At 42.0% G+C, this 25,744-nt stretch overlaps 1 protein-coding gene across 18 annotated transcripts in view; it reads left to right on the top strand.

Moving 5' to 3' along the window:
• The first annotated feature begins 378 nt into the window (after positions 1-378).
• The window catches only part of ENOX1 (ecto-NOX disulfide-thiol exchanger 1), a 570,778-nt gene continuing 545,412 nt past the window's right edge, over positions 379-25,744 (top strand). For 12 of the 18 annotated variants that reach the window (XM_063650810.1, XM_063650796.1, XM_063650808.1 and 9 more), the window contains exon 1: positions 757-1,095. The gene's annotated coding sequence lies outside the window, so the exon portion shown is untranslated. Of the gene's footprint in view, positions 1,096-25,744 lie in introns of all 18 variants that reach the window. The other 6 variants (XM_063650813.1, XM_063650807.1, XM_063650809.1 and 3 more) reach the window with 3 other exon arrangements.

Below are 25,744 nucleotides of genomic sequence, written 5' to 3'. Positions count from 1 at the left end.
AGGCACTGCTTAGATGCCTACACAGCTAAGTTGAATCCTAACAAAGAGGAGGCCGGCACTCTTACCTGGGAAGTGGATAACTTTGAGAAAAAGTAGCCTCCAAGGAGGAAAAAAAGGCAACATGTCACCAGGGGTTAGGAGCCCCTCATCCTTACCAACCTGAATGCTGACCGCACCCCGGCCGAGCCACTCTGGGCCGCACACCCCGCATGATCTGCCCAGGCCACGCGGCCCAATTCCACCGTCTACCCCAAGATCACAACCCTGGAACACGCCCGCTCCAGCCTGGAGTCGGCCACGTGCGCCCGTGTTCTACTCTTGGCCCTTCAGCGGGCCCGGCGCCTCCAGGGTCGCCGTAGCAACCGTGCGGTCCCTCTCTCGGTTCCCCCGCTCCCAGTAGAGCAGTCCGGACCGCGGCGGCGGTGGCGGGAGCGAGCGGCCTCGGCCCCTCCCGAGAGGGGGCAGCGCGACCGTGGGCTGCGGGCGCCGCCTCTGCTGCATCGGTGGCTGCGCGCTCCGCTCGGCTCTGCCGGGCTGGGATCCGGAGCCCTAGCGCGCCTCGCTGACTTCCCCTCCTCCTCTGCTGCCGCCCCGTGGGCAGCTTCTCCAAGCGAGACGCGCGTTCGATCCTCCTTCCCCGCGTTTACGGATTTCCGGGGGCGTAGAATTTTGCCTCGGTCCCTACGAGCATCTCTCGGCCTCTCTCCCCCTCCCCTCGCGACTCCCCCACCCCGTGGGCGCGCGCGCACCCATACACTCACACTCGCAGGCGCGCGTGCGCACGCCCGCGCGACTCCAGCCGCGGAGTCTCCAGCGCCCCTCAGCAGATCCCCGCTCTCCCGGGCGCTGCTACTCACACAGGCTTCCAGCCGCCACGGGGCGTCCTCTGTCTGCTGCAGCGGCGGCGGCGGCGGCGGTGGCGGCGGCAGAGGGAACGGCGACTGCAGCCTGGCCGCGTCTACCAGCTCCGTGCCCGGGACAGAGTCCGGGAGAAGCAAAGAAGGAGGAGGACGCCGAGGCTAGGAGGAGCCGCGCCGCGCCCGGCGCCCCACTCCGCGCAGCGGGTTGCCTCCGCTCCCCATACGGCGGCCCCAGGTAAGCAGCTCCGGGGCCCGCAGCATCCCTGGGGCGTCCGGGCTCCGAGCCGGGGTCCTCTGGTCTCGCCCCCGCCAAGGCACCTGGATCTAGACTGAGAGGGGAGTGGGCGAGGGGGGAGGGGAGTGGAGCTAGAGGTGAGGCTGGTAAGGAGGGGTGCGTGGACGCGTGAGGGCTTCGGTGCAGCCCCCACGCCCTTCCCCGCCGTGCCCCGTCTCAAGCTCCCTTACTTTTACGAGCCCGGGGGTGCCCAGCGCCCCAGACAGCTGTTCCCCGCTCTCCCCTACGCCCGCCATCCAGTGTCGGCTCCGGGCTCCGCGCCCGCCGCGCGCCAGTCACCTCCCCTGCACCTTGGACAGCGCACCCCGCACCCGTCTCCCCCGGCGGGCGTCGCCCCCGGGACTCGGTCCTCCCCACACAGTGCTCCCGCTGCCCTCTTCTTTCAGGTTTTCACCCTCCCGCTCTGCATCCCTTCTCCTCCAGCCTTGGCGGACTCCGCTCTGCTGCGGGCCGGAAACTTTCCTCCCCGCCTCGTCTGCGTGGGGTACTATTGTTATTTGTGACTGTCCCCTCTCGCGGGGAGCTCGGACACCTTGGACAGGTCTTCGTCGGCGGGAGCGCGCCCTGCCTGGCCCAGCGCGAGGTAAAGGAGGCACTGGGGCAGCCGGACTCGGCCGCTGCCAGGGTGCAGAGCCCGCGCCTCGGCCGCTGGACGCCGGCCGCCTCCCCGCCTCTTTGGACCCGACACGTGCGAGCCTCCCACGGACGCGGCCCCTCCCAGACCACCCCATGTCCTCCCCGTGCACGGCCACAGCCACCCCATAGGTTGGACACCCGGGGCTCGCGGGTCCTGATTGGCTGAAGGCGTAACCCCGCCCTCTTTCGGAGGGGGGTAGTTCTGGAGTGTTGTGGTTGTCATCCCGCGGCGAGCACATGGGGAAAGTGGGGTCGACAGGTGGGCAAGCCCAGCTCTGTGGAATCTCTGCGTCTCACTGTATAGCCACTGAGCCACGCTTCTTCACCCAGATACACTCCTGCTTCTCTCCTTTTCTCTCCCTCAATCTTTCACTGCTGTAACATTACATGAAAAAAGAAACTGGCTTTGTAATCCTAATTTTGTTAAGATTGCATTTGTTTGGTGGTAGCAATTTTTAAAAGTAGACCCGGGAGAATGCAGGAAATACGTGCGTATGGAGAGCTTCCTGGCCAACTGGGCTGCAGGTTTGAGTCTGGTAGTTTGGAGAAAGTAATGAAGGGTGCTTAAGGGATCTGAAGAGGGTGGAGAAAGTGGGAAGGAAATTGATTCCTGGAGGAGAGACACAGGTGAGCGAGCTTGGAAAGCTGAGCTGGTGGGCCCTCTCGAGAGGTGGGTGCGTGCTGTTGGAGATGGCTCTGTCAAGCAAAGTGGTAATATTAGCTGGTACTTAGCTTATGGTTAACACACTCTGCTTTTGTTTTAGTAGCGTTGCCAGTTTGATAGAGACTTTATATTAATAATGTCTATTCATGTAATGGATATTGCTTATTCCAGTTTCTTGTAATATACAGATTTGAAAGTGATAATGAGTTTGAAAAAGTGAAAGCCCTCTTGGAGGAGATGCATTAAATAGTTAAAGTGCTTTCGGAATATTGTGAGGGAAGACGGATGAGCATTGCATAAAATGCAGATTGTTCTGGCATTATTTAGAGCCTTGAAGAAATATATGTGTACGTATAAATGATACTGATTTCTCTTCATTTCAAAGCATGATTGCCTCTAGCATTTTCCAGCTTTAATTCCTTCAGGCTGTTTTGATGTTGTGTCTGTACATCTAAGAATATTGTAATTCTTATCTTTAGAAGCCTTGTCAATGCAAAACAAACAGCAACTGATGCAAGTTAATGTTGACAACTTTATATTGAGTACACTGTGTGTTATTTTATTTGTAAGCTAGTGAAATATGCAAGAGTAACATAGCATGACTGTTGTTCCCCAGGGACCCATATCAAAACAAAGTGGGGAATCACATGAGGCTATTCCAGGGAGAACAATTCAATTATTTTTAAGATGAATAAAATTTAAGATTCTTGGTTGTAAACAGCAACACTCTTTGAATTATCTTTGTACACATTGGTAGCATATGATAGTAAAACAACATATTAAATGTATTACATGATTCTAAAGTAGATGGTAAAGGCTTTCCATTATTATTATTTTTATATAAGTAGACAGAATTGCTTCTCTGACTGGAGGACCTCCTATTCAAGAAACAGGATTTGATATATGCGACAAATTGGAAATTATTGCTATTGTTAAGAAAATAATTCTGTGTTTTTATTTCTCTAGTTCATACCTTGATTTCCCTAAGGGATTTAGTTTCAAGTTGTGGGCCTATTAAATTTAGATGGGTTTGTATGTAAGAGAATGTATATAATCACATATGCATACATGCAAAATATTTGTATGTATATCAGCACACCGTTGTATATTTATACACATAATTTTAGGGTACATTCAATGTATTTATTCATATATATGTTATTGTCATCCTTAGAATTTTTTCTCATTTCTTTTTGTCCAAAAGGTGGCCCTGTTTTAAACTGTAGAAAGCATTATCACCAGTAGAATTGGCCAATAGATCATGGAAACAGACAATAGTATTTTGTTGCCTGGCAACCACCTACTGTGAATGAAAAACAAAGCAGTGACAGCTGCTTCCACATCCTGATACTCACACTGTAGCTCAGGCATTGCAACCCTCCAAGTGAGACAGATCCACTAAGTTTCATTTGAGTAAGGTGAAGCTGTTTCTTTTTTTTGGATGTTTTTTAAGGAATATTAAATGTTTTATTATAATAAGAATTATTGTGGGATGAAATGAAGCATCTAACTTCAATTGCCCTCTTAAGCCCAGTATAAACTGAAAAATGCAAGATTGGGAGGATTGTTTAGACCCTTCTCATTCTTCCCTTTTTAGTCATTAAACATCGTAAGCAAATTTTAGGTGCTGCCAGGTGCTCTTAGGATATTACAAAAACCTGAGTTTTCTATGATACCTAAACAGATGGCAGGATTTTACTGCTAGGAATGAAGTAGAGACTGAGGCTTTAGCCTGACCCTTTAATATTAAGGAACACTGAGGCATAGTGAGATTATGTGACACAACCCTGGTGACAGACCCAGTCTCAGGATGTCTTCCCCTGGGTCACACTTGACCATTTCCCCCTCATTTCTCTCCTTGATTATTCTTTCTTTGTTTTTTATTTACATAACATTTGCAACCAAGATTTTTATCTTAATAAAAACCTAATATTGTAATTTCTGATATTGTACTTAGAAAATACGATAACATTTGAGAGTAAAAAATCAACATTGACACACTAGGCTAGATTGTGGTCTTAGATGCATTGTGTATAATATATTGTGCCTTCAGTCTCTAAAAGTGCTATGATTCCTGCCTCTTTCCCTAAACTGGGAGGCCCAGTCCCTTGCTTTGGTAGTTGTCTATAGCTTTGGGCAGTCTTTAATAATCCTTATTCTGTGTGAATTTTCAACAGGGATGAGACTCAAGATTGTACCGGTCAGTTTGTATACCTTACGTTATAGCTAATTAATCAATCACTCATTACAATCTCCTATCCTACAAAGCAATGGACATACTGTTGGTGTAGTGATCTGGGCTCTTTAAAGTTCGTGGGGTGCCTGTGTCCCTGCATAATATTTGTTTCAGTCTTTGATCAAAGCCATCTTGCCAAAGGTGTTACCTAATGCCTGTTAGTGGAAGATGAGTCATCTATCTCTGAGAGAGGTGATAGTGCAGATTGTTACTTAATGCTAAAATGATAATGAATGGATTATAGGATGGAAAACTTGGGTCATACATGCATTATTAGTCATTTCTTCTAAACTTAGGAAATATATATTGTGTGTAATACATTTAGAGGTTCCGTGTGCTATTTTAAATAATCTGTATTCCATTGTTTATTATTTATGACAAAAGTAAGCATTTAACTTTAATGTAACTCCTTAAGTAGAAAACCTTGACATTGACTGATTGGAGAAACAATGTAGTGACAGTATTAAGTACCATTAAAGAGTCCTTTTCACCAGAAAAGACGTACTTTAGTAGATTTGTAGAGGGGAATAAATGGATTTACAGCATGTTAAACCTAGTTTTAGAAGCCTGCTATTAACTTGTTCTAGCTAGAAGGATTTTCCAAAAGAATAATAATTTGGCATATTTCAAGTGAACTTCACTTTTAAAAAAAATCTATTTTCCACTGTCTAGATATAATTTGTCTAGGAGAAGTACTTGTTTCAGATCCACTAGGATTAATCTGAATTTCGAGGTTATGTTGCTTAAAAAAATTTCTGAACTATTTCTGCATCCACTTGCATAGTGTGATGTTAAATATTCTTTAGTTCATACATTTAATTTAACCTACTGGAATCTTGAGATTTAATTAACTTCCCTCTCCTATTTTCATGTGCAAGATAATCTGTGTGTATGTGCAAACACACACAATACTTATATTTTTTTCTTTTTGTCACTTTTCATTCCTATGATAGAATATCAGAGGGCCTGATTTGTGTTTCTTTCATACAGTAAAGAGCTTTAAACAAGAGATATTTATGTTTTCAATTTTCTTATGTCAGCTTCTGCTATTATAACCTGTAAACTCCTACCCACCCAAATGGGATGATTGCTAAAAATAAGCAAACAAATAAATATATAAGCAGCATTCTGTTTGCTACCCTCCAGGATAGCCAGGAAGGCATATTTTCTCACTCTTAGGTACACATATACTTCCACATACACACAGAGTTTAAGGTCCTACAGACTCTTATTTAAATAGTGGACAAGGCCGGGCGCAGTGGCTCACGCCTGTAATCCCAGCACTTTGAGAGGTCGAGGCGGGCGGATCACCTGATGTCGGGAGTTCAAGAACAGCCTGACCAACATGGAAAAACCCCATCTCGACTAAAAATACAAAATTAGCCGGGATGGTGGCGCATGCCTGTAATCCCAGCTACTCAGGAGGCTGAGACAGGAGAATCGCTTGAACCCGGGAGGCAGAGGTTGCAGTGAGCCGAGATTGCGCCATTGCACTCCAGCCTGGGCAACAAGGGCGAAACTCCATCTAAAAAAAAAAAATAGTGGACAAAAGTAGTATTTGATTGGGAGAACTGTGTATGGTAGTTTTTCAAGTAAAGATAATGTATTCAGATTTTTAGAAATGTAGCAGCATAGGAAGAATTCATTTGAATTACTCCCTCTGGAAAATTTTCATATTTACACTGTCAACATAACCCCCAGCACTGAGAACAGCGCCCTGTACCTACGACATATAGCCTGGCATATGGCAGACACTAAGTATATATTTTGTGGAATTAATGCATCATCTCTCCCTCTTTGTGTAATGCTGCAAATATTTCAAGCTTCATTTGTGTGGATAGTAAAAGTTTAGAGAATGGAGAAGAAATTACTGTAATTTCTAATTGTTTCTGGCACTGCATATTTTAAGCCAAAATAGCCAACTTAGCCAGCGATATTTTGGAATATATTTCTTGTCAGTATAGAAAGTAATGCCAGGGCTATTTATTTTCCACAAATACAGCCATCCTAAGTATAGAATAGCTCTTTAATAGCCCACAGCAGCATAACAAAGGTTATGGCCGCAAGTCCAAAGGAATAGTTTGTTTAGTTGGTGCTGGAGGGTGAAGTTTGCTAGCCCCAATGTAATTATCCAGACTGGAATGTGACCAAGGTGCTGTGTTAACATCTCTAACAGTGGGAGAAAAGCCACAGGTGAGGGCTGTAATGACTTCAGTGGCCGAAGCCTTTGCTCTGGTCTCATTTGCAAGAGAGCACCTTGAGCATCTCAAAAGCCCCAGAAGCTACTGTGGATGGAAGGGATAGAGCTCAGAGTTACCATCTGGATCCCAAGTACCACATTTCTAGTCATTGGAAGAAGTCATAATTCCAGGTGTTTGTGCCATTGACATAAAACTTTCTTCTTTATCCTGTTGAATCTTTGTGAGGGAGGAGGTAGTGTCCCTGAAGACAACCCTGACAGAATCACAGGATAGGTAGTCTTTCATACCTCCAGTTCCTTTTACAGTGAGTGCCCTTTACCTTTTTACCACTGCCCAGGTGTTTATCTCCTTTGTAGGGTTTTATTCACATCTGTGTATCAGCACATCTTTGTTAAAGAGTAAAAGCTGATAAAAGGTTAAAGTACTTTTCTGGAGGGATTCCTGAGTGTCTTGCATATATTAGGTGCTCAATATGTATTTGCTTAGTTTTAATAGTGGAATTGTACCTACTATTTTAATACATAGGGAAGGTTTTTTTTTTTTGTCCAGGGAACCTTTCAATACCACTTAAATAATATACTATGTATTTCTTTGGGGATTATTTCTTTAATAAACATTTGTTGGGCATTTACTGCATAAATGGTACTGTATTTGGCTTTGGGGATCATACAGATTTTTTTTTTCTTTTCTTTTGAGACAGAGTCTCGCTCTGTTGCCCAGGCTGGAGTGCAGTGGCGCCATCTCGGCTCACTGCAAGCTCTGCCTCCTGGGTTCACGCCATTCTCCTGCCTCAGCCTCCCAAGTAGCTGGGGCTACAGGCGCTTGCCACCATGTCCAGATAATTTTTTGTATTTTCTTTTTAGTAGAGACGGGGTTTCACTGTGTTGGCCAGGATGGTCTTGATCTCCTGACCTCGTGATCTGCCCACCTCGGCCTCCCAAAATGCTGGGATTACAGGTGTGAGCCACCGCACCCGGCCTCATGCAGTTTCTTAAGGCACAGTTGCTGCTCATGGAAGAGAGCATGCTGCTTGCAGGGAAGTGCACAGATTCAATGTGTTCTGGCAAGTGGACTGTGCATGGAGGTTGGTATGGAGAGCAGGGCAGAAGACACAGACCATGGAGGACCTGGTAGAGTCCACCAAAGATTTTGGACTTAATAATGTTGTCAGTGTTTTTCAAATCTGTCTGTTCATAGGAATCCCACGATGGGTTTGTCGCAATACTGATTTCCAGATCCCACCCAAGACCCACTGAATGGACATCTTCAGGGATGTGGCCTGGTGCAGCAGACATAGTTTGCTACTCATGCCCTGACACTCCCTGCTTCAGGATGCAGTTCTGCAAGTACCTCCTATTCCCCACCCGGGGTTTCTTTCTCGTGTGCGGGGAAGCTTAGTAGTGCAGCACAGTTAATGGCCTCAGGAATAGACCTCAGCCAGTGACATGAGAGAGTTGGGTAATATGCTAGCATCCTTAGTTACCCACAGTCATAGCCAGCTAGACAACCTGTGCTTTAAAAATGGCTGTCTCCCTTCTCCATTCCTCTACCAGTACTTCCTAGGATCCCTCCCCAAATAAATAACTTGCACTTAAATTCTGTCACAAGGTTGGCTTCTTCAACATAAGATATGGAGAATCTGCTTTTTTTTTTTTTTTTTTTTAAATAACGAGGCAAGTTTGGGAGACCTGGCCTCAGGTGATGGAGACCTACTGATGAGGGCATTGCTCCTTAGATTTGCAGCTTAGAAAGATGATTCTGGCAGATGTGTGGGAAATGGATTGATGGAGGAGGAGTTGGGGACATGGAGACCAGCTAGGAAGTGGCACTGCTCAGACAATCATGAGTACCTAAGCTAAGGTGTAACTGTTGGGATGGAGATACGGAAAGGATTTGAGATGGATTCTCTAAAACAGTCAGCATGATATAGAGGCCTGCGCCATGTGGTCACTTACCTGCCATTCCCCAGATGAGTGTTAGCCCTCCGTCTCGTCCTGTTGCCCTGCCCTGCCCTGCCCATTGGACTTGGAACCCCTGAAAGGGCTGGGAATCCTCTGTCTTGCCTATAATCTATAATCTTTTTTTTTTTTTTCTTTTATTGTAATTATTATTATTATTATTATTATTATACTTTAGGTTTTATGGTACATGTGCCCAATGTGCAGTAAGTTACATATGTATACATGTGCCATGCTGGTGCACTGCACCCACCAACTCGTCATCTAGCATTAGGTATATCTCCCAATGTTATCCCTCCCCCCTCCCCCCAACCCACAACAGTCCCTGAAGTGTGATGTTCCCAGTCAAGTAGTACATGTCTGAGCATAAATGAAGGAAAGATAAATTGAAGAATATGAATAATTCACTATCAGATCATTAAAGGAAGAAAGTTATATTTTATGGGAAGGATTTGTGGAGTTGTAGAGAAGGAGAGCTGAAGAGAGATCTGTGGTGCATCATTTTGTGATGAATAGTGATTTTTTCCCCCCTTACTCTTGGCGAAGAGGTGGTTTTCATCCACCATCAGTTTCTGGAAGACCTAGTATGACTCTGTGCATTTGTATCTGTTGTTTTCCCTGATGCTTTGATAGCCTATATTTTAGCTAAGTGAATGAGTAGTAGCTGGGGGTGGGATTGTTTTTTTTCCTCTTGTTCTGTCAATGCCAAGCTTTTGACTGCAGTTTTTCCTGCCAGTTCTTAGGCCACTAGCTCCCAAAGGGGATAAAGGGGTAAAGAGAGTGAGAGAAAGAAAACATAAATCTGTAAAGAGAGCTGTTTTGAATTGAATGCTTAATTATGAAATGAAGAGGTTGAAGCTTGTTAGAAGATATGAAATAAGATAAGGCAGGCTTCTAATTGTCCCACGTAGGAATACTAATATTCTGGCTCTCTCTATAGTTAGAAATACAAAGGCTGAATAATCAAATAATAGTAACCCGACATCATCCCCATATTTTTGCAAAAGTGTTATTGAGTCAATGACAAAGAAAAGACCAAATTATAAGAAGTGGTGGAGTGGGTCAGCAAAGAGTTTACTGGGCTTTGCTTAACAGTGAGAACAAAAGAGTGCTGACAGTAGAAATACTGAGCATGTGAGTGTAAGGGGCCCCGGACACACAGTAGAAAAGAAGCCTTGTTAATTGTGGATATTATGTACATACTTATGCTATTTTTTATTAAACATTTTATTTTGGGATAATTGTAGATTCACATGTTATTTTGAGAAATCATACAGACTTTGGGAGGCCAAGGGGGTGGATCACTTGAGGTCAGGAGTTCGAGACCAGCCTGACCAACATGGTGAAATCCCGTCTCTACTAAAAATACAAAAAAAAAAAAAAAAAAAATTAGCCAGGCATAGTGGTGGGCGCCTGTAACCCCAGCTACTTGGGAGGCTGAGGCAAGAGAATCGCTTGAACCCGGGAGGCGGAGGTTGCAGTGAGCCGAGATCATGCCATTGCACTCCAGCCTGGGCAACAGAGTGAGACTCTGTCTCAAAAAAAAAAAAAGAAAATAAATAATACAGAGAGATCCTGTGTACCCTTTGCCCAGCTCCCACAAAGATGACTTCTTATAAAACTATAGTGTACAGTTTTATTAGGATATTGACATTGATATAATCCATCAATCTTATTCAGATTTCCTCAGTTTTACTTGTACAACTATGTGTGTGTATGTATGTGTGCACATATGTATTTACTTTTATGGACTATTTATGATATTTTTCATTTTAAAAGTCAGCCTTTTTTAGTGTAGAATGTTTCTTAAGAATTTTTTTCACCTGTTTGGACTAGTCCTGACTTAATTGTAACTGAAGAAAGTGTAACAGAGAATAAATTCCCCAACCCCCTTCCAATGTGGGTCCTGCATAGCAGCATCAGGGGCCATTTGAATGTGGCAGGAAGGTCAGTCAGCTATTCCAGAAGGTAGAACTTCTGGTTTATTTATTCCCTTGTTACCATTGTATGGCAATAAGCAAACCTTTTTAAAGTATGCCTATTGTAAAAGGAGCTTCTTATTCAAGCTCACTGGAACTCCTCTTCCTTTCACCAGCATTTCTATCCTTCTCTCTGGTGTTGGGTACAGCATTCCTTGCTCTTCCTTCCTCCTCTCTGTATATGAGGGGGCTCACCCCTGCAGGCTGCTTTCTCAGATTTCTGAGTCAGCTGGCTTGCTGTGTTTTACCCTTGGGAGGCACTGGTGGGAGACCGCATGGAAAAGGGTGATGCAGGATTTTTTTTTTTTTTTTTTCCCTAGCTGTGGGTAGCATCCCTGGCAATGGGAATTCACATCTGTAGCACAGCTTGTGCTCAACAGACCTTCTCTGGTTCTAGCTGCTTACTAGTGACTTTGTCCCACAGACTCCAGCAATACTACTTCCTGCTATAGTCCAGGGGAGGTAGTGCTTCCTGTTCATGCTAATCTCTAGATTACCTCACTATCTGGTGGTAGGCTGTCTGCACCTCCATCACCTGAGTAGTCAATTCTCCGCAGTTAATTTCCTCAGTGGAAAATCTTGACAATATTTCTATTTTCTAAATTAGACATTCCCCAGTTCCTCAAAGCATGGTAATGTTATAAATCTGGTGAGATTTTTTGTCTTCTGACATTGTAGCTTCTTCCACTCCAAAAAATCTTACTAGTTCCAGGTGGGGTGGACGTTACCTGCATTTATAACTTCACCCCTGCCACCAGGAATCTCTGTCCCTTTGCTGATTCTTCATTCCTTCCTCGTCTGTGGTTTCTAAGCACCTCTTTTTCATACATGTTTGTCAACTTGGCAATCTCACTCCAATGTCTTTGTTATTCTGTCCTTCAAACCCTCATTTGCTAACACTCCCTATCTTATTTTCTACCAGCAGTTCTTACTGACCTCATCTCTTATGTATTATACCCTTAACATACTAACATATTGGTCTTATGATTCATTCCTAAATGTACGTTGGCTTTCAGTTCATACCTCTGCTCCATAGAGTTTGGTTTGGCTGGCACTTTACTGCATGAAAATACTTTTTATATTATTATCAGCCTCCTCCACCTTATTGCCTCTGGAAGTATATGTGGTTATATCATAAAAACAATGTCAAGAACATTAATAAGAATGCTTGGTTAAGAAAAAACAGGCCTCAAGTAGCATCTTCAAACAAGGCAAATTAAGAAGGTCTGTCAATGGAGCAAAGCTGGGGGCCACCATAGTGGTCACACACACTGCCTTAAGGAAGGAGGCACAAAAGAGCAACTTGGATTCCTTAGGGGTGGCAGTGGGGCATTGTGGTGACTCTTCAGGCTCCCTGTCTCTGTTGGAAAGAGGTTTTATTGGTTGCAGCCATGTAGGCCCCCCAGCAGCTTCATTCTTTCTCCAGGGGCCCCAAGCCAAGCAGAGAGAGCAGGAAGCTGGAGCCTCAATTAAGAACAAGGTTTAGCGCTATCTCTAACTAAGATATTCAAAAGGGCACATCAACCACCCAATCGTGGGCTCTCCATCCTCAGATGCTAGGAGCAGTTTAGGCATTGTAGCACACATAGGAATAGTCTTAAAATTAGTAACCATGCAGATCACCACCAGGTCTACTGACCTGAGGCCTGGGAAAACTCAAAGCTTTGGCAGAAGAAAACTTAAGTATTGAAAAATCACCTGTGGGCTAGGTGAGGTGACTCACACCTGTAATTCCAGCACTTTGTGAGACCAAGGTGGGAGGATCACTTGAGACTAAGAGTTCGAGACCAGACTGGGCAACAAAGTGAGACCCTGTCTCTACAAAATTAAAAATATTAGGGATGCACACCTGTAGTCACAAGCTACTCAGGAGGCTGAGGTGGGAGGATTGTTTGAACACAGAGGAGTTTGAGATTATAGTGAGCTATGATCATGCCATTGTACTCCAGCCTAGGTGAAAGAGCATGGGAGACTTTGTCTCTAAAAAAAGAAAAGAGGCTGGGCACGGTGACTCAGGCCTGTAATCCTAGCACTTTGGGAGGCCGAGGTTGGTGGATCACTTGAGGTCAGGAGTTTAAGACCAGCCTGGCCAACATAGTGAAACCCCGTCTCCACTAAAAATACAAAAATTAGCTGGGCATGATGGCAGGCACCTGTAGTCCCAGGGTACTTAGGAGGCCGAACAGGAGAATTGCTTGAACCTGTGGAGCAGACGTTGCGGGGAGCCGAGATCACGCCATTGCACTCCAGTCTGGGTGACAAGAGCGAAACTCCATCTCAAAAAAAAAAAAAAAAAAAAGAAAAGAAAAGAAAGATCACTTGTGGCTTGTGGTGTGGATGGTAAATGTGTTCAGGTTTTGATGTTTTGTTGCCCTTGCAGTGAGAGCAGGGCTGGGGGATGTGTTGTGGGCTGGTGCACACAGTTATGAATAGATGGATTTTTTTGGAACCTGTCTGTAAGGCCATCCCTTGCCTCTGCTCTCCATAATGATCAGAAGTGGTGAGTGCTGGGCAGGAGGATTGTGGATTAGGCGGCTCTGAGTGAACTGACAATGGAAAAGAAATAAGCTTATTTTAAATGGGCATAAGCTTTGAAGGCAAGTAATTAAGACACACTTCAGCCTCATGGACAAATTAGGGTTCTAGTTAATACAAGTGCAAGATTGGAAAAAATCAATCACGTGCACACCTATAATCACTGAAGAGCAGTTTGTTTAGTAACAAAACACCAATTATGCCTGCCTTTATGTGAGTTTGTCTTCCATTTTCCTTTTTCTTTATCTCTCAGAACCGACTAAGTCCAGGGCCCTTATTTTCTGGTAGTACTCTATACACCCTTTTTCAAGAAAGTCATGCCTATGTGAAAGTAGCTAACAGTTTCTCCTGACATTTTTCTGAATTCTAGTCTTTTATCCATTTCAGTTGTATTTTTCTGCAGAGATGTACACAATGTTTCTTTCCTTATTACTTGGTAATGTGCTGTGGCATGAAGAGAGAGTTTTTAAGTGGAATTTTCTTGGGCATTAGAGACTTGATTCTATCAAGCATCACAAAGCAGGTGCTGTAGAAGTTAGAGAAGCTGTTTTCTGTGCTGGTGGATGTACTCTATATTGAGTTGATTCTAAGAAGTTTCTGAGTTTTCTCATCTGGTTATTATGAATTTTAGAATAACTGTAACATTTTAATTTTCATATGATATTGCGATTATAGGCCTTTAATCATTTTGTAGAGATTTAATGTTTTTGGAGAAAAGCATGCTAGATATTCATTGTGCGTGCCTAATGAATAGGTATTTGTTGTGCCAAGTTCACATGAGATGCTGGGAACATAGTGGTGAACAAAATAAGCAGCATTCCTGTCTTGGGAGTCTACAGTTTACTGGAAAATACATCAAACCAATAAACAGAACAGTAATTATGTAATTGGATCTTATGATAAGTACTTTGAAAAAACCGGGTTTCTCTGAAAGGGCATAATGAGGGTGAAGTGGTCAGAGGAGGCTTATATGGAAGAGTAATTTATAAATTCATACCTGAAGGGTGGATGGGGTTATCCAGGTGAGAGTCCCAAGTATGAAGTCCAGATGTGTGAAAGCTTGGCTTTTAGAAACCAGAAGGAGGCCAGTGTGGCTGGAGAGTATAGAGAGAAAGGTGAACGGTGGCGGGAACAAGGCTGCTGAGGTGGAGGTTAGGACCCAATTATGCCGGACCTAGTAAACCATGCTGGGGACTTTGGATTTTCTCCTATGTGCAATGGAGAGCCACTGAAGTGTTTTTGCTTTTGCTTTTGTCTGCCATTTAAAAAAAAAATGAGGTGAAATTCACATGACACAAAATGAACCATTTTAAAGTGAACAATTCAGTGGCATTTAGTATATTCACGATATTGTGCAGCCACCAAAAGGAAATCCTATACTCCTTAAGCTGCCATTGAAGGGTTTTAAGGGAAGTGATGTGGTCTGATTTGTAATACATAAAACCCTTCTGGCAAGTTTCTGGAGGAGAGATTGGAGAGGGCAAGACTAGAAACAAGAGAACTAATTTGGAAATTATTTTCAAGTGAGGAATAGATGGTGGTGGATTCCTGGACAAGGGACAAGAACAGTGACCATAAATGTAGAGAAGAGTAGAATGATCCAGGATAGAGTTATAGAATCAGGTTTGATTATCTGTAAGTGACAAAATGCCCTTGTAATGATCTACATCATTGTTTCCCAAAGGGCGATCCGTACACTATTCAGATCTATCTAGGTTGTTTTTAAAATTACAGCTAGCAGCCCATTTCAAGCTACTGATGCAGAACGCTGAAGATAGTCCATAAAGGATTCTTGTTGGAACTGAAGTTTGAGAACCACTCAGTATTGTCTTCTTTCCTTCTTTTTTTTTTAAGACAGAGTCTTGCTGTGTCGCCCAGGCTGGGGTGTGGTGGCACGGTCTCAGCACACTGCAACCTCTGCCTTCCAGATTCATGTGATTCTCCTGCCTCAGCCTCCCGAGTAGCTGGGATTACAGGCATGCACCACCACGCCAAGCTAATTCTTTGTATTTTAGTGGAGACAGGGTTTCACCATGTTGGCCAGGCTGGTCTCAAACTCCTGACCTCAGGTGATCCACCTGCCTCGGCCTCCCAAAGTGCTGGGATCTTCTTTCCCATTTTTATGCTCTGTAGGATTGAAGGCTGCCAACAGTCCATTTAGGTGGGAGGGAATTACAATCAGACACAGAATAGACAAATGGATAACCTAGTGCATGCTTGTAATTTTGAGTGGGAGGAATGCTTTTTGGGGATGCATCTTTAACTTGATCCCAAAGCCAGCATGTAGTATAGACAATTTGATACTTGGTGTTTATTTTAGATTATTTTCTTTGAGTACCGTGACTTTCTCCGAACAAAATAGTGTCTAACTGTGAATAATGCCAGTATCATGAAATACAATGTAAGTAGTGTAGTAATTTATTGTAAAAGCAACAAATAACTGCTAGAAATTAACTTTGGAACTGATGGAAATTATCCTACTATCTTTGCAGTTACTTTATATCTATAAGATTCCTTTTACTTTAAAGAGATATTACACCAATGCTGTAATCCCAGCACTTTGGGAGGCCGAGGCGGGCGGATCATGGGGTCTGAAGATCAAGACCATCCTGGCTAACACGGTGAAACCCCATCTCTACTAAAAATACAAAAAAAAAAAAAAAAAAATTAGCCGGGCGTGGTGGCAGATGTGCCTGTATTCCCAGCTACTCGGGAGGCTGAGGCAGGAGAATGGCGTGAACCCGGAAGGCGGAGCTTGCAGTAAGCTGAGATGGCGCCACTGCACTCCAGCCTGGGCGACAGAGCGAGACTCCGTCTCGGAAAAAAAAAAAAAAAAAAAAGAGATATCACACCAATGAACTGATTTTAGAAGCCAGAGTTTCTGAGAACTTTTTGGGAAGATTCTACAGACTCTGGTAAAAAATCACCAGTAAACAAATAGAGATTTTTATCTTTGACTTCTGTTTGTCTTTGGTAGATATTTCTTTTGTTGTTGTTGTTGTTGCTTTCAAATGTTTTAATTTAGAAAAATGAAAAGGTGGAAATCTCTTGCCATTATCAATCCTTTAAAGATTGCTAAATTTATCAAATTCAAAATGGCCTAGGAGAGTGCCTTATGTGTAGTTGGCTCTCACAGTTGTCAGTTGATGTCTAGTCTCCTTGATGCTTACTTAGTGGATATTTCTAAACCCAGCGTTACCTCTTAGACCTGTCACTTCCAGCCTGAATCTACAGCACTCAATGTCTCTAACCCATGTTTTTCAAGTCTTTCAAAGAATCTCTCTTTACAAAATGTATGTAATGTACTTAATTAATTAAGTTATAACTATAGAACTGAAAGAGGTCACAGAGAACATCTAGTCTTCTAATTTCCTTGAAATTATTACCTTTGGAGAGCCTGGAGTGACTAGAATAAGGCTCCTTTACTGAGGGGTAGGTTAGGTCCTTGGGGGTTTATCCCACACAAAAAAAGGGGTGGATACCTAGCGACAGTCAGTGAGGTACCATCTGTCTAATATGATAGCGCTCAGAACCCCTTTGCAGCTTTTACGTGGCCTCAAAGGTTCCTGCTCTTTCTGGAGGCAGCTGTGTCATTGCTCTGCCTATGCCTCTGCCCTCCCGCCTTGGATTCTCTCTTTTTGGGATAAGAAGTGTTCAGCTTCTGTAGGATCTTTCATTTTGATTAATGTTATTTCCACCCTTCTAGAAAGACACTTAGGTATCGCTGGCTGTGTTTCTTTTTCAGAGTGTATAAATTCAGATCTGAAAGGGGTTTCATTGCTTCATCATGGAATTTTATAATGAAATAATAATTTGAGTGCCTGGCTAGTTTTCTTGATTTTTTTTTCTCCTGGAACACTTAAGTTTGGAGAGGGATACGAAGCAAAGCCATCCATTTATTTCACACTAGAGACAGACAGAATCAGTAAATAGCCAGTTTTTAGAAGCTTATTTTTCTCCCACAAAAATGCATGTTGTTGCACCCGGGTAAACACTGTAGAAGAATACAAAAAGAAAGTAAAATTACTCAGAATTCCTACTAGAGATAACCATTGTTGACATATCCAGGCATATCTCTTGAGTCTGTGTGTGTGTGTGTGTGTGTGTGTGTGTGTGTGTGTACACATACGTATACTATATGCAGATAAAGTAAATAAATGAGATTTTTGTTGTGTGTACTATTATATAATCCATTTTTTGATAATAACATGTAATGGGCCTCTCTCCATGTCAATAAATAAATTTTTTAATGACTTGAATACTTTTATTGGATGCTTTTCATTGTAATACATTTCCCAGGGCAAACTAGCATAAATGGAACATACTGAAAAATCCAGTGGGTAGGGGATTCAGGCATGATTTAATCAGGATATAGGATTTCTTTCTTTATAATTGTCTATTTCTTACTCTTTTTCATGCTCCTAATGGTAGCAAAATTTCTGCATCTCTAGGAACACATTAACTTTCCAGAGAAAAAGAGCTTCTCTTCTTTTACTCCTTCTGCTTGCACCATTGTAGGTCATGTGACCAGGGGGAATGTCATTTTCTCATTGTCTCAGATCTGTGTAGAAGCATATGCTAACTTCGTCCAAACTTCATGGATTGGAAACTAAGAGTTTTGTTAGAGAAGAAGCGGAAATGCCTCGCTGACTAGGCAGCTAATGATGTTTATTAGAGTTTACTCTAGATTTACTCATAGACATTTGTTTCCAATTTTTCATTCTAAAATTCATTGCTGCTCTAAGCATACTTGCATGTATACTATTTTACACTTGGGCAATTATCTCATTTGGGTAAATTCTTATTAGAGAAATTGCTGGATCAAAAGATACGCCCCTTTTGCATTTTACATAAGCCATCTAAGCCATGAAACTACACTATTGCCAGTTAGGCATTGATATCCCTCAACTGCCTGTTGTGAGCTTTTTTTTTTAGTCTCTGAACCTTTAAGTGGAGGCTTCAGAATTAAAGTAGAATTTCAGGTGTCACAATTTCTCTGAGCATGACAAATTGGAAGTGACATCATTTGAGGTTAATCAAAGCTCCTGTGGTTTTTAAGTGTTTCACGAGGAAGGCAAAGAGAAAGGGATGGAGAGGAATGTATTCTACCAGCTGTAAGCCTAGTGCTTGGTGGGTGAAGGCCTAGAGATAGACTATTTGGGAGCCCCTGAGTGGCCACATGTATCTTGCTGTCAGCACATGCTTGCTCTGCAGTCAGTCTGTTACTATCTACTTCCCCATTCCAATATAGGATGTAAAGACCAGTGAAGCATAATTGAAAGTGCTTGGAGCTAATGGCCATCTATGCACTTACTCTCTGCTCTCAACTGTAGTTTTTCTGAAATTCTTGCAGTTGAATTTAGTAAAAAAAAAAATTAACTTAGAAATCAGTGAGTTCTGGGGTGGCAACACTTAGTGTGCCTTGGTCATCCTTTTGAGGAAGTGAATGGGGAAGCTCATTAGGGAGGCACACTTGCAGGGACCCAGTGGCAGAGGGGTGCTATTTGCTATAGTAGCCTTTATTAATGTGAAGGAGAAGGGCATTTAGAAACCTAGCAGAAGATTCAGTGTTACGGGTAATGTCTTTTGAGCATCTTCAGACACAGTTGCATATGTCATCCTATTCAATCCTCATGGCAACGTTTTTAATGACAATAAGAGGAAGCCAAAATATAGATTAAGTAACTTGCCCACTGTGATAGAAGGAAGAGTTCTGAACATCTTCCTTCACCACGTTGTTCACCATGTTGCTTCTTCTCTCCCCAAATAGAAATTAACTAATAGCAATTTGTTTATTTTATTTTCACAGATACTAGAAAATAAGCAATACAGTGTTAAGTATTGAAATTGAGATATGGCATTGGAGAGATTCACCTAATAATTGTAAATGATAAGTGACTGAAAGTGTAAATGGCCCAAGTGAGGTTTGTGACCTAGGCAGACAACGAGGAAATTGGATTGACAATGACAAAGTGAACAGGTTTACTTGTGAAAAATGACTGCTAGTTGGGAGTATTCATGAGCATGAGAAACATGGAAAGAGGCCAAGTGGTAAAAATAGATGAGATAAAGTAATATGGTGTATGTATGTTTTAAAGCTATAAATATGCTAAAGAAATGTTAGTACTTATTATTGTCAAATTAAATATTTATTTATGTTTTAAGAGACAGTATCTTGCTTTGTTACCCAGTCTGGAGTGCAGTGGCACAATCATAGCTCACTGTAACCTCGAACTCCTGGGCTCAAGTGATCTCCATCTCAGCTACCCAAGTAGCTAAGACTGCAAGGCATGTGCCACCATGCCTGGGTAGTTTTTAAATTTTTTTTGTTTTGTTTTGTTTTGTTGCAGAGACAGGATCTCACTATGTTGCCCAGGCTGGTCTTAAACTCCTGGCCTCAAGTGATCCTCCTGACTCAGCCTCTCAAAATGCTGGGATTATAGACATGAGCCAACACACTCAGCCTAGAAATGTTTATTATGGAAGCATACGTTCATTACAGAAAATTTGATTGGTGGAGATTTGGAGATGTCTCAACTTGTCTGCTATGTTTATTTGGGTTCAGAATGCTAGAAGGATATAAAACAATTAGTAATCAAAAGAGGAAAAGCACAACAGAAATGAAAGCACAACTTTATCAGAGTGAAAATATATGTATGTAAGAAGGAAAATGTTAGGTTGTAGAGTACTTAGTGGGGAAAAATATGGCTTAAGCTCACTGGAATAGAGTTATGTAATACAGAACCAGTTCATTTGACATTTAGAATATGGAACAGTTCTTTGTGGGCATCCACTAATAGAAGCCCCCCTTCCCCCCGACTCTCTTAGTCTCTTTCTCTCCTCCTCATCTCTAATTGATGAGTGCCAGGTGGAGCTGGAGGGCACTGATAGATTGAGTGGTCCTAGTGAGTCTGGTATTGCATCTGGCATCCAGTGTATTGCTCTCCTCAGGCTCCTGCCGGCTGCAATGCACTGCCCATGTTTGTGGTGTCTGCCAGTGGACAACTGATAAGAGCCACGGGGGAGAGTAGAGGGCTTTGGCAAGTGCCCAGCTGTGTATGACAGACCCTGCTCACTGTAAGTGCTTTGGTGGGAGCTGAGTGCATTATTTCCCACTGATGCGCTAATGAACCCATTACAGAATATCTGCTGTACTGTCTCCTTAGTCACCTTTATTGGAAATTGACTTCATTGCCCAATTGCACTGATTGTTAGAAACTTTCTTTTAAAGCACAGTCTAAACTTTTCCCTCCTTGGCGTGAGGCAATTGCTGCCTGCCTTATTTGGCAGTTGCTGGGAGTAGCTGTGAACACTGGTGATATTGTTGGCTGAGGAGTAAAACAGAAGCTGCATAAAGTTTGGCTCCCTGCATACTTCAGGGCACAGGTTCTGATCCCAAGGTTAAAAACAACACAGAAACAGTAACTAAAAATGTCATTGAGCAGTGCATACTTGAATGGCCTTCAGTGCCCAATGGGGACATCTGTGTTTCAGTGTTGAAGATGCCACTGCAAACTTCCAATGCTCCAAATTTTTGCTTCTGTCTCTTTAGACTGAAAATCTTAGCGTGAAATATTTAGTGCCCTAGGAAAGCTAAATTAATGGTGAGTCAGAGTAATTAAGGCAAAGTAAATAATCTCCAAGGTTCTCATTCCCCGTGAAACTAATTTCATATCTTATCCTTCATGTGTTAAAAATAGTTCTCTGCTAATTCAAGATGCCTGTGCTCTGTGTTGGTGAAGTGCACTTCACTTCTATTGAAAGGATGCAGATTAGAGAGTTATTTTCAATTGGGCAATTTTTTTTTTTTAAGAGAGACATTCATTTTGGCACCATGAGTGCGTGAATCTCTTTGGGTGAGCTGAGAGTTGGATACAGCTGCAGCCGGGCAGATGATGGGCCAACTAGCTTATGATAACTTGCAGCTGGGATATCCTTTTCATCCTTTTAGTGAGAATTCTCAATTCCCATTCTTCTGTTCCATGATAAAATTAGTTTAATTTTTTTGGATGGTTTTTGACTGTCCGTAGCTTGACCTTGTCTGTGTCTACAAATTTAGAAACCAAGTCTGTTTTACTCTTCTGAGCAATGGGAACATTGGGACTTGAATATAATTTTAATTATTTGTCACCTTAAAATAATCATGAAATACAAGCTCATAACCGTTCCCTGTATGCATTTTTAGACTTCAGTGCTCCAAAGTTTACCTTTCTACAGTTGAGCTATAGCAGTGCACTACCCCATTGTCCCGGGGGCTGGGACGATTGTGGTGCTTTGGCTTGAGTGCATGGCTAGGATACTGTGCTTCCTCAAGTGAATGAACTGTGTTAGGATTTATTGTTACAGCAGTAGCCTTAATCAAATAAGATAATTCTTTCTCTCTCTGTGACAAGAAAGTGTTTTGGTTAGAAAGAACGTAGATCTTTGGAGGAAAATGTTTAACATACAGTCCGCAGTTACCTACAGTTGAAATATGAGATCATTATCATTGCTCCTGTGCACCTTCATGATCCCTCAGTTACCTTTTTTTTTCTTTGAAGGGTTGCCTCAGTCCTTTAGTGCATTAGGGACCTGTTTTTCCAGAGAAATGCAATTTTGCTTTTAGAATGTTTTGAGGTGGCAACACGGGAGTGGAATATGCAGTGTCCAGTACATATCACAGAGTAGAATCTGTATCTAGCCACATGTCCAAGCAGAAAAATGCAGCTAATCAATGGAAGGAGAAGCACATATAAAATGGCTAATGATTCTTTTGTCTTTTAGAGGTTTAGTTTTAGTGTCATAAGAACACTTTTTGGACAATGAAGTCTCTCCTCTTGCTAAAATTTAAATTTCTTTTTATGAGAAGAAAGATACTGAAATTGAGTATAGGCAGACTGTATGTGAAGACATCATACTCTATTCATATGTTATGACTTTTTAACATTACTATCTTTATTATAATCATTACCTAATGATGTGAAAAGCATCATTGCATCTTTGGATCACTGTGATTTCTGAATGAACTGGGTAATGATTATTTTCCGAGTTATAAAGGTGATGAAATTGAAAGTTGGTGAAGTCAATTTGTCATTCATTCCTTCATTGATTCATTGTTTATTTCATAAGTGTTTACTGAGTGCTTCCTAATGTTACTGCAGCTCTGAATATACAAAGATGACATGTCCCTGCCCTGGAGGAGCACTTTTTACTCGAGGAATGGATAGCTATAGATAACTAACAGTGTGTGATCAGCATTAGGAAGCAAATAATTACCAAGCATTAGAGGGGTGCACAGCAGGGTGTCAGATTAATTCTGACAAGGGAGTTGGGGTGCCGTTCATAGACAAGGGAATTAAGCTAGGCTCCAAGGGCTCTCCGGGTGGAGAAAGTCATTCAAAGCAGAGACACAGAGACACAGAAGAACACAGTATGTCCAGGGAGCATAGTGTTAAGTGGGTGGGATGTTGAGAACATGTGGAGAGTACAGGACGATGAGGCTTGGAAAGGTCACGTCGGTTGTAAATGACAGAGTTGGGAAGGTACAGGGTTTTCTGCTTCCCAGTTTGATGTTTTTCCTTTAGACTAGGTTCTTTGTTATTTAGTTTTTTCCCCCTAAATACATCATTAGCACCCTCTATATATGCCATGTTGAGGAATATGACAACTAGGAGTTTCACTTGACAAGGTTATCCATTTAAGCTAGAGGTGTAGCTTGCATTTGGTCCATGTACAAATCGGTGCATGTTCCTATGGATCAGTTAAGGTGACGTGAGTGGGGGCTAAGGCCCAGACATTCTCATTTAAGTGTTCTACCAGTGAAGCAAATGTCATTTTAATCAACCCCAAGTTGCAAGCACTCTTACCTCATGACCTTAGCCCTAGTTTAGAGGGCTCACAGATTATGTATATTTGGCACTTGCAAATATAAAAGCTTTAGTAATTATTTTGAAGGAGACGGTGTTTTTTAAGCTGTTTCTTCTGATTGAAAAGTAACTTTTTTGTTCACAGACATGAGGAAATGTTAGAAATAATTGAAAACAACTTGAAGGAGGATAAAGTGAAGGTAAGGCATATTAGCTGTTAGCTGATATTATTGCTTGAAATCAGGCATTTTTGTTAGATTTTGTACACTGTATGTGGTGTAAAGAACAAACCTTTCCATTTTTTTTTCTGAGAGCCATGATGTTATCTTAGTAATTGAAAATAATCTTCTAAAGTTGCTCTTTAACTAGATTTACACAATCCCCTTTCAAATCAGCTGTTATCTGCGCTTACATTTCACAGTAAATGTTGCTGTCTGCACAGCCCCGGCTAACAAGAAGATCAAGTGTAACTCTTTTCATGATTTGAAATAAAGTGTTTCCATCGTAATTATCCTGGCTCCTGGTTGTGCTGTTACAAGTGGGCTCATTTCTTAGCTGCCTTTGTGAGGATGTTTCATTGTGGAATATAAGGCCCTCTGTTCAAGCAGAGTTTTCTTTCACAAACATCTTAAGGATTTATCTAACTCTCCAATCATTTTAATTTTTTGTTAGAATATGTTTTTGTAGATGTTTCAGGGTTGTGACTGCAATTAAGACAAGGTAGACTTTGCCTCTGAAGTGTCACTCAGCTATACTGGGTGACACTTAAGAGGCACTGTATCCCCTGTTTAAATCTTCACTGACCTCGTTTTGGCAAAATTAGAATAAACAGGACGCCTATTAAGCCGCAGTAGGCAGGTTTTAAATAGGTGTTTTATGTCGGTGGTAAGAGGTAAACATTAAACTGTGCTACCTGGGAATGTTGTGAAAAGCTGTGGAATCTCCTTTGGGATTCTTCAGGAATCAGATAAATTCTCATAGGTCTAGGATACAAATTCTCTATGAATCTTATATCTCTGTGATAATACATGTAACTCTTTTTCTAGATAGTGTTCACATTTTATGTTGTTCCACAGGCATTATTGATCTAAACTTTTTTTGCTTATTCTAAGCTAGCAACATTTTCAGTAATGTTTTCTTTAGCTCAAAATTGCTAATTGCTTACTTTCTCAGGGAAGATGTCAATCAACTGCTATGGAAAGATAATAGGACATGAAGTTCTATTCAAGTTGGAGTATTAAATCAATCTGACATTGTACTTAGGAAGTTCTCAGAGGTATTAGTTTGTGGTATTTTGGGAAGTGAATGAGGCTTGAGGGTTGAACTGAGGTTGGGGTTGGAGTGGGAAGACACTGAAGTAACTAGTTGATTTTCAGATTTGTTTTGAATAGAGTCCTCATAGCTCCACTTCATGATGTCATTTGGGATGTTTAGATTAAGATCTGCTATAGACTGAATGTTTGTGTCCTCCAGAAATTTATGTGCTTAAACCCAATCCACAGGTAATTAGATCATGAAGGCAGGGGTCTCATGAATAGGCTTAGTGCCTTGTAAAAGAGCCAGGAGCACTGCCTTGCCCCCTTTACACTCTGTGAAAATGCGGTACGAACACAGCCATCTATGAGCCAGGGTGTGGGCCCTCACCAAACACCACATCTGCTGACGCCTTGATCTTGGGCTTCCCAGCCTCCAGAACTGTGAGAAATAGATTTCTATTGTTTACAAGCCACCTAATCTATGATATCCTGTTATTGCAGCCCAGACAAAGATGAGGCCTAACTCTTCCACTTAGCAAACTGTAATTGCCTAAAACATTTTAAGCCTAACTTCCCTTGGATGAAAAGTAAGAAGGTTGAATAAAATTATTTTCTAAGATTTTCAACTTCTCCAAAAATGATGAATTCAGTTAAATATGAAGAAGATTCAATGCATCATATACCATTAATAAAGAGAGTAAATTTATTAGCCATATTTACACAGTTTGCCTTTTTCAGCTATCCAATGCATTGATTAACTCCCAGTAGTAGGGCTAATTGAGAATGGATTGAATCACTTAGACTCTTTTCTAATTACATTAACAAATATAGAAATTTCCCATAAATATTTCTTGTGTTGCTTCAGAGGCTTCATATGTGACACTTTCTTTTTAAAAAGTATATTCTGACTTTAGGTAGATTAAGCATTGTTTTGCATTGTCAATAGTAAGAAGTAAATATCTTGCCTAATTCCCGCAGCTGGCTACCATGAGTGCATTTTCAGTACTCTAGGATTCCGAGTGAGTGCTTGTCCCAGATTATTAACTTTCATCTGGTGAAAACGGATGCCACTGGCTTACATTTACTGGAGGCTAGAGACTTAGGTTGTGCTTCTCCATTTCTTTCTATATTGTGTTTTGATTAGTGCCATGCTTACTAGTACTACCACTTAAAAGACATAGAGGGACAATCGTAGGGAGTTAAATTCAAATTTTATCTCATAGTTAACTATATGTGTGAGAAAATTGATAAGAAACTCAAATCTGATTGTGAAGCTTAA

Source organism: Pongo pygmaeus, chromosome 14 (genome assembly GCF_028885625.2).
Source record: "Pongo pygmaeus isolate AG05252 chromosome 14, NHGRI_mPonPyg2-v2.0_pri, whole genome shotgun sequence".
Classification (NCBI taxonomy): domain Eukaryota; kingdom Metazoa; phylum Chordata; class Mammalia; order Primates; family Hominidae; genus Pongo; species Pongo pygmaeus.
This window is presented reverse-complemented; position numbering and strand designations above follow the sequence as displayed.